This window comes from Carcharodon carcharias, chromosome 6, assembly GCF_017639515.1.
Source record: "Carcharodon carcharias isolate sCarCar2 chromosome 6, sCarCar2.pri, whole genome shotgun sequence".
Classification (NCBI taxonomy): domain Eukaryota; kingdom Metazoa; phylum Chordata; class Chondrichthyes; order Lamniformes; family Lamnidae; genus Carcharodon; species Carcharodon carcharias.
The window spans coordinates 88,927,062-88,941,424 of NC_054472.1; the positions used below are offsets into that span (position 1 = coordinate 88,927,062).

The 14,363-nt window shown below is 41.1% G+C and overlaps 1 protein-coding gene across 4 annotated transcripts in view; it reads right to left on the reverse strand.

Annotated features, from left to right (window-relative positions):
- The window catches only part of sgk3 (serum/glucocorticoid regulated kinase family member 3), a 134,750-nt gene that overhangs the window by 74,508 nt on the left and 45,879 nt on the right, over positions 1-14,363 (reverse strand). The window contains exon 1 of one of the 4 annotated variants that reach the window (XM_041189601.1): positions 2,792-2,810. The exons of the other annotated variants lie outside the window; for them this stretch is intronic. The gene's annotated coding sequence lies outside the window, so the exon portion shown is untranslated. Of the gene's footprint in view, positions 1-2,791; positions 2,811-14,363 lie in introns of those variants that run through there. 4 annotated transcript variants of the gene reach the window in all.

A 14,363-nucleotide genomic window follows, 5' to 3' on the forward strand; every position in this document is an offset into this window, starting at 1 on the left:
TTCAGGCAAGTGGTGAGCGTTCCAGCACACTCCTGACTTCTGCCTTGTAGATGGTGACCTGACTTTGGGGAGTCAGGAAGTGAATTATGTGCCACGGATTTAATTTAAAATTTAAAAAAATAACCTGTTCACCAATGCTGAGTTTGAGTTCCACAAGAGACACTCAGCTCCAGACCTCATTACCTCGGCCCAAATGTGAACAATACAGCAGAATCCTAGAGGTTAGGTGACAGTGACTAACCTTCACATCAAGGTTACCAAGTGACCTGAAATATTAACAATGTTTCTCTCTCCATAAATGCTGAAAATCTGCATTCTTGTAATACCGACACTTGGGGATCACCACTGTAAATCTTCCCCCAGTCCGAAAAACAACTGTTCGCCAAGACTGTATTTTCTGTCACTCAGTCAACTTTACATTTATGCTGCCATTGTCCCTTTCATTCCATGGGCTTTAACCTTGATGACAAGCGTGTTACATAACTCTTGATCAAATATCTTTGGGCAGTCCATGAACACCACATCAACTGCAGTAACTTCATCAACCCTCTCTATTAATTCAAAAATCTCAAACGAGTTCGTTCAATCTGATTTACCCTTAGTAAATCCATGCTGGCTTTCCTTAATTAATCTACATTTGCCCATGTGACTGTCACCTTTGTCCTGACTTGTCTCTAAAAGCTTTCCCATCAACAAGGGAAAACTGACTGGCCTGTAGTTCCTATACTTGTTCTTAAACCTTTTTGCAATTCTCCAGTCCTCTGGCAACATTCATGTATCTAAGCAGAGTTGGAAGATCGTGGCCAGTGCCTCTGCAATTTCAACCCTTACTTCTTGAAGTGTCCTTGGACGCACCTGACCTAGTCCATGTGACTTAACAACTTTAAGTACAGCCAGCTTTTCTATTACATCCTCTATCAATTTTTAGCCCATCATGAGTCTCAACCACCTCATCTTTCATCGAAACCAACTGCTTTTGCAGATGTTCATTTGCATTTTCCAGCTTCTAGTCAGAGGGGAGAGGCTGCAATCTCAACAATAGCAGATGCGCTGACTGGAGAAGTCAGGAAACAGGAGACAAAATAGAAGGACATCATATCATAGACCCAGATGTTTACAGCACAGGAGGCTATTGGATCCATTATGTCTGCGCCGGTCAACAAATATCTGACAACACTAATCCTATTTTCCAGTGCTTGGCCCAAAGCCCTGGAGGCTATGGCAACGCAAGTGAATATCTAAACACTTCTTAAACATTATGAGAGTTTCTGACTGAACCACCCTTTCAGGCAGTGAGTTCCAGACTCCCACCACCCTCTGGGTGAAAGAATTTCTCCTCAACTCCCCTCTTAGCCTTCTACCTCCTACCTTAAATCTATGCCCCCTGGTTACTGACCCCTCTACTAATGGAAAAAGAGCTTTCCAATCCACCCTATCTATGCACCTCATAATCTTATACACCTCTATAAGGTCACCTCTCAACCTTCACTGCTTCAAGGAAAACAACCCTAGCCTATTCAATCTTTCCTCATAGCTCAGACCCTCCAGCCCAGGTAGCATTCTGGTAAATCCCATCTGCACCCTCTCCAGTGCAATCAAATCCTTCCTATAATGTGGTGACTAGAATTGCATGCAGTACTCCAGTTGTGGCCTAACCAGCGTTTTATACAGGGAAAGATATCCAGGGAAGATATCCTTACCAGAGAAGACAAAAGTAATCAAGCTAATGTCATTTATTTCTGATTAACTATTTTGTACTTCCACAAAATGAGAGGGATGGCAATGAAAATTTTTCCTACTTTCAACACATTGAATTTAGGATGCCTCAATCAATCTGTAGTTAGATCTGAAATATATTGTTCAGACAATTTGCATTTTTTACAGTGGTTCTTTTTGGGGGTCTATGCAAGACTGTCTATAACACCAATCTACATGCACTTTTGTGCTTTGGGCAGTCCACAATGTTTACAGAAACTCAGTGATTTTACACTGTGGCATTATGGAAAGCAGAGAGAGCAAATTTTCACCTGAATAGGTGCTACTTTTTATACCATTTTTAGCCCCCAGTGACTGTTCAAAGGCACTAATTAGGTGAGCAGGTAGATGAATCGTTGGTGACTTGAAAGATTTTATCCCTCTAACAGGGCTGTAGGTTAAACCGGTATTAGAGAGATACACAGCTTAAGTAGTAAAACTACATAATATAACTACAGATAACAGTTGAATGATATTTCTAAACTTGAAACCCAATTAGTTAAATGAAATAAAAATGGCAGTGCAGGAGATTTGTTGCACCTGTGGCATTTATGAGCTGGTAAACAGTTGTGTGATTCACAGCAACCACATTTGCATGAAGTGTCTGCAGCTAGTGAAACTTCATTCAGGGTTGATAAATAAATAAATATTAAAAACCTTTTTTTTTACATTTATTTTTATTAATTAAAATTTTTATTTATTTATTCCCCCCTTATTTTCATTTTTAAATTTTTTCCATTTTTATTCATTGTTTTATCCCCAGCATTTAGCCTTTCGATCTGTTTTCCCATCACCGTCCCCTTCCCCCCACCCCATCCCCACCAAGGGCCATTTGTCACTTTCCAGAGTGCTTATCCTGGTCCTGCCATTATCACATTCTGCTTTCCACTCTTAATGTCAACATTGGCACCTCCTTTAGCCAGCATCACCACCATTAACAACACTTTGATCTTTTGTTCATGACATCTTTTGCAGTCTCTAAAATAAAAACAAAAAAACTGTGGATGCTGGAAATCCAAAACAAAAACAGAATTACCTGGAAAAACTCAGCAGGTCTGGCAGCATCGGTGGAGAAGAAAAGAGTTGACGTTTCGAGTCCTCATGAAGGGTCATGAGGACTCGAAACATCAACTCTTTTCTTCTCCGCCGATGCTGCCAGACCTGCTGAGTTTTTCCAGGTAATTCTGCTTTTGTTTTGCAGTCTCTCCTTTGCCTCCACCTATCGCTGGCCTTCTATCCAACTTCACTTGTTCCACCCCCTTTAAACAGTATATACTTCACCACATTTCTACTTCTCTTTAGTTCTGAAGAAGTCATAAGGACTCGAAACGTTAATTCTGACTTTCTTTCCACAGATGCTGTCAGAGCTGCTGAGTTTTTCTAGCATTTTTTATTTTTCTTTCAGATTTCCAGCATCCGCAGTATTTTGCCTTTATCTTAAGGACATCACCTTGGGGCTGGAGAGGAGCTGGCAGTGTGGAGGGGAAGGATCTAATTGTCATGGTCCACATGGATACCAATACATAAGTAGGATTAAGAAAGAGGCTCTGCTGAGGAAGTAGGAGCAGCTCGGGGCTAAATTAAAAAGCAGAACCACAAAGGTAATAATCTCTGGATTACAACTTAAGCCACGAGCAAATTAGCATTGGGTAAATAACTTGAGAGCGCGCTGAATGCGTGGCTCAAAGATTCTTGTGGGAGAAATAGATTTCAATTCATGGAGCACTAGCACCAACACTGGGGGAAGAGGAAGCTGCAACATTGGGGTGGTCTTCACCTGAACTTCACTGGAACCAGTGTCCTGGCAAGTCATAAGTAGAGCTGCAGAGAGGCTTTAAACTAATTGAAGTGTGGAATCATAGAATTGTTACCGTGCAGGAGGCCCATTCAGCCCATTGTGTCTGTATCGGCTCTTCAAGGTGCCATTCCCCTGCCTTCTCCCCGTAACCCCAGGCATTCTTCCTGTTCAGATAACAATTTAATTCCCTTTGAATGCTTCGATTGAATCTGCCTCCAACATATTCTCAGGCAGTGCATTCCAAACCTTAATCACTCGCTGTGTAAAAGTTGTTCTTCATTCTGCTTTTGCTAATTACTTTGAATCTGTGCACTCGCATTCTCGATCCTTTCATGAGCGGGAACAGTTTCTTCCTATTTACTCTGTCCAGGCATCTCATGACTTTGAGCACTTCTATCAGATCTCCTCTTCTCCTTCTCTTCAAGGAAAACAATACCAACTTCTCCAATCTACCTTCATAACTGAAGTTCCTCATCCCTGGAACCATTCTCATGAATCTTTTCTGCACTCTCTCCAACATCTTCACGTCCTCACTAAAGTGTGGCACCCAGAACTGGACGCAATACTCCAGCTGAGAGTGAATTAGTGTTCTGTACAAATTCAACATAACCTCCTTGTTTTTGTACTCTGTGCCCCTATTAATAATGCTGAGGATATTGTATGCGTTATTAACTGCTCTCTCAACCTGTCCTGCTGCCTTCTCTGTTCTCGCAGGTCTCTGTTCCCGCATCCCTTTAGAGTTATATCCTATGTTTAATATTGTCTCTCCATGTTCTTCCTATGAATCACCTCATTTCTCTGCATTGAATTTCATCTGCCACTTATCCACTCATTCCACCAACTTGTTCTATGTCTTTTTGACATTCCACACTATCCTCCTCAAAGTTCACAATGTTTCCAAGTTTTATATCAAATTTTGAAACTGTGCCCTGAATACCAAGCTCTAGGTCATTAATATATATCAGGAAGAGCAAGGGTTCCAACACTGACCCCTGGGGAACTCTACTACAAACCTTCCTCCAGTCCTAAAAACATCTATTAACCACTATGTTTCCTGTCACTAAGTCCATTCCATATCACTACTGTCCTTGTAATTCTATGAGCTACAACTCTGGTCACATGTCTGTTGTACAGCACTGTATCAAATGCCTTTTGGAAGTCCATGTACACCACATCAGCAGCATTACCCTCATCAACCCTCCCTGTTGCCTCCTCAAAAAAACTCTAGCAAGTTAATCAAATAAAATTTTCCCTTAAGAAATCTGTGCTGGTTTTCCTTAATTAAACAGCATTTGTCCATGAGACTATAAATTTTGTCCCGAATTATTGTTTCTAGAAGTTTCCCCGCCACTGAAGTTAAACTGACTGGCCTGTAGTTGCTGGGCTTATCTTTAAACCCTCTTTTGAACAAGGATGTAATATTTGCAATTCTCCAGTCCACTGGCACCACCCCTGAGTCTATGGGCAAAGCATCTGCAATTTCCACTCTCACTTCCCTCAATACCCTTCAATGCATCTCATCCGATCCTGGTGCCTTATCAACTTTAAATACACCCTATTTAATACATCCGCCTTATTAATTTTAAATCCTTTCAGTGCATTAATTACCTCCTCTTTCTCTGATAAGAACAGACGAAAATTATTTATTTAATATCTCAGCTATTCCCCCTGCCTCCATCCATGCCCTTTTTGGCCTTTTACTATTTATATGCTTATAGAAGACATTTTATGTTAGCTGCCAGTCTCTTTCATATTCTCTTTTTGTTTCTCTTATTTGCTTTTTCACTTCCCCTCTGAACCTACTATATTCAGCCTGGTTCTCCACTGTATTATCCATCTGACATCTGTCATAAACATACTTCTTTTGCTTCATCTTAATCTCTATCTCTTTTGTCATCCAGGGAACTCCGGATTTTTTTGCCTTACCTTTCCCCTTTGTGAGAATATACCTTGACAGTGCCTGAACACACTCTTCTTTGACAGTAGCCCATTCAGGGACCTTTTTTCCTGCCAACCTTTGATTCCAATTCATTCGGCCAGATCCACTCTTACCCCATGGAAGCTGGCTTTCCCCCAGTTAATAATTCTTACTCTGGATTATTTGCCCTTTTCCATAGCCAACCTAAACCTTATGAAACAATGATCACTATTCCCTAAATGTTCACCTACTGACACTTGATCCACTAGCCCACCTCATTCCCATGAACCAAGTCTAGCACAGCCTCCTTTCTCATGGGACTGCAAACACACTGCTATGGAAAATTTTCCTGAACACACCCTAGGAACTCTTGCTTCTCTCTGCCCTTTACATGACTACTATCCCAATCTATATTTGAGTAATTAAAGTCCCCCATTATAACTACTCTATGTTTCTTGCAGCTCTCTAATCTCCTTGCAAATTTGCTCCTGGACACACAGTGGTTGGGAACTCACTGTAATTACCTTCCAAACTTGCTCCTCGACATCTTTCCCACTGATTGATGGCCAGTGGACTACACTGAGCAATGTAATTACAGCCTTTTTATTCCTTTGCTTTAGCCAAATAGACTTTGTCCTTGACCCTTCTGGGACATCCTCTCTTCAGCAGTGCAAAGGTCTTCTTAAATCAATATTGCCACCCCTCTCCCTTTTCTTCCTTTCCTATCTTTCCTGAGCACCTTGAATTCAGGAATAGTTTACACCCAGTCCTGCCCTTCTTTGAACCAGGTCTATGCTATAGCCATAAAACCATATTTCTGCATGTCAATCTGCACCTGCAACTCTCCATTCTAATTTAGCGCACTCCATGCAGTCACATACATGCACATTAATCCTGATTTAGACTTTATTACTTTCTCCTTTACTCTGACCTCACTTAATAACTTACTTTTCCTTACTGCACTGTTATGAATCTCTCCTAGTATTGCGTACTTTGGTATTCCTCCCTGATATTTCCTCCTGGTTCCCAAAGCCCTACCAAGTTAGTTTAAACCATCCCCAATAGCACTAACAAATTGCCCCAAAAGGAACTCTGTCACGGCTCTGTTTAGGTGCAAGCTAAGGGGAGATTTGGGAAGTTAAAGAGAAAGGACAAAGCAATAGTGCAGCATTGCAATATGGGTAATGGTAACCAGAGTGTGACAGGAAGGGAAACATAGTAACATAGAAAATAGAAGTAGGCCATTCGGTCCTTCGAGCCTTCTCTGCCATTCATCATGATCATGGCTGATCATCCATCTCAATAGCCTGCTCCTGCTTTCTCCCCATACCCTTTGATCCCTTTTGCCCCAAGAGCTATATCTAACTCCTTCTTGAAAACATACAATGTTTTGGCTTCAACTACCTTCTGTGGTAGTGAATTCCACAGGCTCACCCACCATCTGGGTGAAGAAATTTCTCCTCATCTCAGTACTAAATGGTCTACTCTGTATCCTCAGACTGTGACCCCTGGTTCTGGACTCCCCCACCATCGGGAACATCCTTCCTGCATCCAACCTGTCTAGTCTTGTTAGAATTTTATAGGTTTCTCTGAGATCCCCCCTCATTCTTCTGAACTCCAGCGAATATAATCCTAATCGACTCAATCTCTCCTCATATGTCAGTCCCACATCCCAGGAATCAGTCGGGTAAACCTTTGCTGCACTCCCTCTATAGCAAGAACATCCTTCTTCAGGTAAGGAGACCAAAACTACATACAATATTCCAGGCGTGGTCTCACCAAGGCCCTGTATAATTGCAGCAAGACATCCCTGTTCCTGTACTCGAATCCCCTTGCTATTAAGACCAACATACCATTTGTCTTCTTTACCACCTGCTGTACCTGCATGCTTACCTTCAGCGACTGGTGTACAAGGACACCCAGGTCTCATTGCACATTCCCCTCTCTCAATTTATAGCCATTCAGATAATAAGCTGCCTTCCTGTTTTTGCTACCAAAGTGGATACCCTCACATTTATCCACATTATACTGCATCTGCCACGCATTTGCCCACTCACTCAGCCTGTCCAAATCACACTGATGCATCTCTGCATCCTCCTCACAGCTCACCCTCCTACCCAGCTTTGTGTCATCTGCAAATTTAGAGATAATTCATTTAGTTCCCTCATCTAAATCATTAATATACATTGTGAATAGCTGGGGTCCCAGCACCGATCCCTGCAATACCCCACTAATCACTGCCTGCCATTCAGAAAAAGATCCGTTTATTCCTACTCTTGGTTTCCTGTCCGCCAACCAGTTTTCTATCCATCTCAATTCACTACCTCCCAATCCCATGTGCTTTAATTTTACACACTAATCTCTTATGTGGGACTTTGTCAAAAGCCTTCTGAAAGTCCAAATAAACCACATCCACTGGCTCCCCCTCATCAACTCTACTAGTTACATCCTCGAAAAATTCCAGTAGATTTGTCAAGCATGATTTCCCTTTCGTAAATCCATGCTGACTCTGTCCAATTCTGCCACTGTTTTCCAAGTGCTCAGCTATTAAATCTTTTATAATGGACTCTAGAATTTTCCTCACTACTGATGTCAGGCTGATGGGTCTATAGTTCCTTGTTTTCTCTCTACCTCCATTTTTAAATAGTGGGATTACATTAGCTACCCTCCAATCTGTAGGAACTGTTTCAAAGTCTACAGAATCATGGAAGATGATCACCAATGCATCCACTATTTCTAGAGCCACTTCCTTAAGCACTCTGGGATGTAGATTATCAGGCTCTGGGGGTTTATCTGCCTTCAATCCCATCAATTTCCCCAACACCATTCCCCTACTAATACTGATTTCTTTCAGTTCCTCCCCCTCACTAAACTGTGTTCCCCAACATTTCTGGTATGTTATTTGTATCCTCCTTTGTGAAGAAAGAACCAAAGTTTGTATATAGTTGATCAGCCATTTCTTTGTTCACATTATAAATTCCCCTGTTTCTGCCTGTAAGGGACCTACATTTGTCTTCACCAATGTTTTTCTCTTTACATACCTGTAGAAAATTTTACAGTCAGTTTTTATGTTCCCCACAAGCTTACTCTCATACTCTATTTTCCCCTTCTTAATCAATCTCTTGGTACTCCTTTGCTGAATTCTAAACTGCTCCCAATCCTCAGGTCTGTTGGGTTTTTTTTAGCCAATTTGTATGCCCCTTCCTTGAATCTAATACTATCTCTAATTTCTCTTGTAAGCAATGGTTTGGCCACCTTTCCTGTTTTACTTTTGCGCCAGACAGGAATAAACAATTGTTGCAGTTCACGCATGTGCTCTTTGAATGTTTGCCATTGCCTATCCACCGTCATTCTTTTAAGTAACGTTTCCCAATCCATCATAGCCAAATCGCGCCTCATCCCAGTAGTTTCCTTTATTAAGATTCAGAACCCTGGTCTCAGAATCAACTACGTCACTCTCCATCTTGATGAAGAATTCTATCATATTATAGTCGCTCATCCCCAAGGGGCCTCGCACAACTAGTTTGCCTACTATTCTTTTCTTATTACACAATAATCAGGAAAGGATACAAACATAAGAGTGCACCAGCAAATATGGTCAGAGTAGGGAAAAATGGCTTTAAACTAAACTAACAGAGAGGGAGGAGGATTCAGGTGATGGAAGATTTAGAAATCCAAAGAGAAAAGTTGAGGCAACAGAACAGTGTAGCCACATGGGTAAAGACAAGCTGAGTGGGATAGGAAGGCACAGAGAGTTTAATGGTAATAGTTAATTGTGCATTCGTGAGAGGAGAGCAAGTTTTATGCGGGGAATAGTAGTAAAAAAAATATTGAATTCACTTCATCTGAATGTGCGGAAAATCTGCAATAAGATAGATAGAAATAAATGATTTAGACCCATTTGCTATTTACAAAGAAATGGCTACAAGCTGACCAATGTTGTTAAATAAATATTCCTGGGTACAAAACATTTGAAAAGACAGGAAGAATGGAAAAGGAGGAAGGGTAGCCCTGATAAGAAAGGATGACATAACAAAATTGGTGAGAAATGAACTTAGCTCAGAAAATCAGGATGTAGAATCGGTATGGGTGGAGATTAGAGATAGCAAGGGTCAGAAAATGCAGGTGAGAGTAGTTTATAGGCCCCCTAATAGCCGTTAAACCATTGGACAGAGCATTAAACAAGAAATTATTGGAGCTTGCAACAAAGGCAATGTAATAATTGTGGGGGTTTTAATCTTCATAGAGACTGGACCAATCAAATTGACAAAGGTTGTCTGGAAGATGAGAGTGCTTTTGAGTCAATTTCCTGGAGCAATACTTTGTGGAACCAACTAGGGATAAAACTATCTTAGATCTGGTATTGTGCAAAAAGGCAAGGTTAATTAGTAATGTAATAGCAAAAGATCCACGAGGAAATAGTGATCATAATACAATTGAATTCCACATTAAATTTGAAAACGATTTACTCCAATTGTAAACATGAATCTTAAATTTAAACAAAGCCAATTACATCGGTTTGAGGGGAGAGATGGCTAAGTTTGTTTGGGGAAATAGACTAAAAGGCATGGCGTTAAATAAACAGTGGGAAACATTTAAAGAAACAATTCAAAATATTCAACAAAAATACACTGCATTGCAAAATAAAAATTCAACAAGAAAGATCAATCCGTGACTTACTAAGGAGTTTAAGAATAGTATTAGATTAAAAGTCTCATAATGTTGCAAGGAACAGTTATAAGTCTGAAGGTTAGGAGTAATAGTTTTTACAAAAAGTGTGTAGCTAAAGTAAATGTTGGTCCCTTAGAAGCAGAGACAGAGGAAATTAAGGGGAATGAGGAAATGGCAGAGATATCAAACAAATATTATGTCTGTCTTCACAGTAGAAGACACAAGTTACATACTAGAAATAAAGGGTAACCTGGGGGCTCATGATAGCGAGGAACCTAAGGTTATTAATATCTGCAGAAAAAAAGTATTGGAGAAATCCAAGGGACTCTAGGGGAGACAATGATTAGTGGTAACATCACAAGACATTCCAGGGGTCTAGGCTAATGCTCCGGGTTCACTGGCTCTACTCCCATCAGGGCAGCTGGTGGAATTTAAATTCAGTTAATTTTTAAAAATCTGGAATTGAAAGTTAGTCTCACTAATAGTGACCATAAAACTTTTGATTGTGGTTCACCATCTGGTTCACTAATGTCCATGAGAGAAATCAAACTGCTGTCCTTACCTGGTCGGTCCTATGTGACACTAGACACACAGTAATGTGGTTGATTCCTAACTGCCCTCAAGGGCAATTAGGGATGGGAAACAAATGCTGGCATTTCCAGAGTTGGCCATACCCCATGAAAAAATAAAAAAGGACTAAAATCTGACAAATCCCCAAGTTATGAGGGCCTAACGTTCTCAAAGAAATAGCTGCAGAGATAGTGGATGTGCTGGCCATGATTTTCCAAAATTTCCTAGATTCTAGAACATTAGCAAATGTAACATCGCTATTCAAGAAATGAGGGAGGGAGAAGACAGGGGTCTACAGGCCAGTTAGCCTGACATAAGGCTGGAAGCCTTAACAATGCAGTTAGAAAAGTACAGTATGATTAGAACAAATCAACATGGTTTTTCCAAAAGGGAAATAGTATTTCACAAATGTAGTTTTTTGAGGATGTAACTAGTTGGGTAGATAAAGGGGAACCAGTACATGTAAAGTATTTAGATTTCCAAAAGGCATTTGATAAAATGCCACACAAACAGTTAATACACAAGATAAGGGCTCAAGAGGTTGGGGGTGATATATTAGCATGGATAGAGGATTGGTTAATGGGCAGGAAGCAAAGAGCAGGGATAAATGGAGCATTTTCATGTCAGCAGGCTGCGACTAGTGGAGTGCCGCAAGAATCAGTGCTGGGGCCTCAGCAATTTACAATCTATGTTAATGACTTAGCCGACGAGAGACAGTGTAACATATGTAAGCTTGCTAATGCTGGTGCAAGCTGTGAAGAGGCCACTCCTGAGGGCTATGGATGCTCCATCGTTGAATACATTTAAGGCTGGTATAGACAGATTTTTGATCCCTCAAGGAATCAAGTGATGTGGGGTGCGGGCAGGAATGTGGAATTAAAGACCAACATCAGCCATGGTCATACTGAAGGGCAGAGCAGGTTACGTGAGCCATCTGGTCTACTCCTGCTCCTATTTCTTATGTTATGCTCTTATCTCCTCAGTCTGAGTCAATGGAGGCAGTAAATACTAGATATTTAATTCACATACCAATACTATGTGCCAATAAATTGTCTATAGTGTCAACAGAATATTTATTTAAGGGAATGTTCACAATTTCATATATTTTTTTAGTAAACTCATGGCTAACTGTACACAATAATTCCAAGAATTTTGTTCTTGCTTGATGTGTTAAGGCAACAACTAACTTGTTCATTATGAATCATCAAGGTGCTATGCTCGCAGAGAAGACATTTTTGTTTCCAATCTTCCTCCCCTTTTCCATGCCACCATAGCCAGAGGGAAAACATCTTTTTCCAGGCTATAATTACTCCTTTACAGATATGCAATTACACATCCTCACTCTGCACAAGAAAAAACATTTTTTTGCATGACCTCAACATTACCAAATGCTAAGTTTGTCAGAACTTGCCTTGCATTTTGCAGCATCAAGGAAATATCGGAAATAACGCTTAAAACTTTCAAAAAGTATTTTCAATATTCATTCTCTCCACTACTGACACAGTGGCAGCAGTGTACATCATCTACAAGATGCACTGCAGCACCTTACCGAGGCTCCTTCAGCAGCACCTTCCAAACCCGCAATCTCCACCTAGAAGGAAGGGGGGCAGCGGATGCATGGGAACACAACCATCTGCAAGCTCCCCTCCAAACCACATGCCATCCTGACTTGGAACTATATCGCCAGTCCTTCACTGTCACTGGGTCAAAATCCTGGAGCTCCCTTCCTACACCACATGGACTGCAGCGGTTCAAGGCGGCGGTCACCACCACCTTCTCAGGGACAATCAGGGATGAGCAATAAATGCTGGCCTAACCAGCGATGCCCACATTCTGTTAAAGGATAAAAGAAAATGTAAAACTAGGCTACATTTTTAAAAAATCAATGGTTGATATTCCTAATGCATGGTATTTGGAAGGCTCAACCTAGCTTGCTTTTTGCATCCAAAAACAATTTCCTCCAAGACTTTATACAATTCCAGGAGCGATTTTGAAATGTGTACCGTGCCTATTCTGTTCATAGTTAGTTGCCTGCAGTCGTTTTATTATTGTCCCAATCAGTACAGAAAAATACATTCTGATAAACCAGAAGAATTTGTTTTTATATAGCACTCTTTAAAGACCTTAAGACAATGAAACATTGCAGAAGTCCAAATTTTTATGAAAAAAAAAGCACTTGTTTATCATTAAAAGGAGGCTTGTGGTACCCAAGCAATTTGCCTGCTAGGTTGGAGATACAGCCCTTCCACCCGCTAAGAGTTAGCTGAACACTTAAAATACATTGGCCTGATGTCTATTGCATAATTAAATCTGAGTGTAGCACTTCACACGAAGGCAGAGACATATTCGCCAGTAGCACCCCCTAGTCAGGAATAACCAAATGTGGCTGTTTCTCTTACCATGTCTTGAAGTTACTTACCTGAAAAACTGTGAAAATTTGATACAGTGCCACATGCCAGATTTGTGAGCCAAAGTCTGCCCACCATCTGCAATGATGGAATACTCCCCTCTTGTCTGGATAAGTGCAGCTCCAACTACACTCAAAAAGCTTGACACCTTCCAGGACAAAGCAGCCTGCTTGATTGGCACCACATTCACAAACATTCACTCCATCCACCACCAACGCACAGTAGCAGCAGTGTGTACCATCTACAAGATGCACTGCAGGAATTCACCAAGGCTCCTCGGACAGCACCTTTCAAACTCCTGACCATTACCATCTAGGAGGGCAAGGGCAGCAGATAGATGGGAACACCACCACCTGGAAGTTCCCCTCCAAGTCACTCGCCATCCTGACTTGGAAGCATATCACCATTCCTTCACTGTCGCTGGGTCAAAATCCCGGAACTCCCTTTCTAGCAGCACTGTGGGTGTACCTACACCACATGGACTGCAGATGTTTAAGAAGGCAGCTCACCACCACCTTCTCAGGGGCAATTAGAGATGGGCAATAAATATTGACCCAGCCAGCGAGCCCACATCCCGTGAATGAATAAAAAATAGCTCATGGAATAAAAAGTACAGTAGCAAAATAGATACGGATTTGGCTAAATAAGGTTAGTGGTTTAAGGATGTTTTTCAGGCTGCAGGAAAGTTTGTAGACGAGTTCCGCAGGTGTCAGTATTGGGACCCTTGCTTTTCCTAGTATATATTAATGACTTAGACATTGGTGTATAAGGCACAATTTCAAAGCTTGCAGATGATACAAAACTTGGAAGCATTGTCAACTGTGCAAAGTTTAGTGTAGAACATCAAAACAACATAGACAACTGAAATGGCCAGACAGGTTGCAGATGATGTGGAGTTCAATGCGGTGAAATGTGCAGTGATTTATTTTGGTAGGAAGAACATGGAGAGGCAATATAAAACAAAGGGCACAATTCTGAAGGGGGTGCAGGAGCAGGGAGACCTGGGTGTAAATGTGCATAAGTTATTGAAGGTGATTGCGCAGGTTGAGAGAATGGTTAATGAAGCATACAGTATCCTAAGCTTTATTAATAGAGTACAAGAGTAAGAAGGTTATGTTGAACTTATATAAGGCACTAGTTTGGCCTCAGCTAGAGTAGTGTGTCCAGTTCAGTGTGCTGCATTTTAGGAAGGATGTAAAGTTATTGGAGAGAGTGCAGAAAAGATTCACAAGAATGGTTCCAG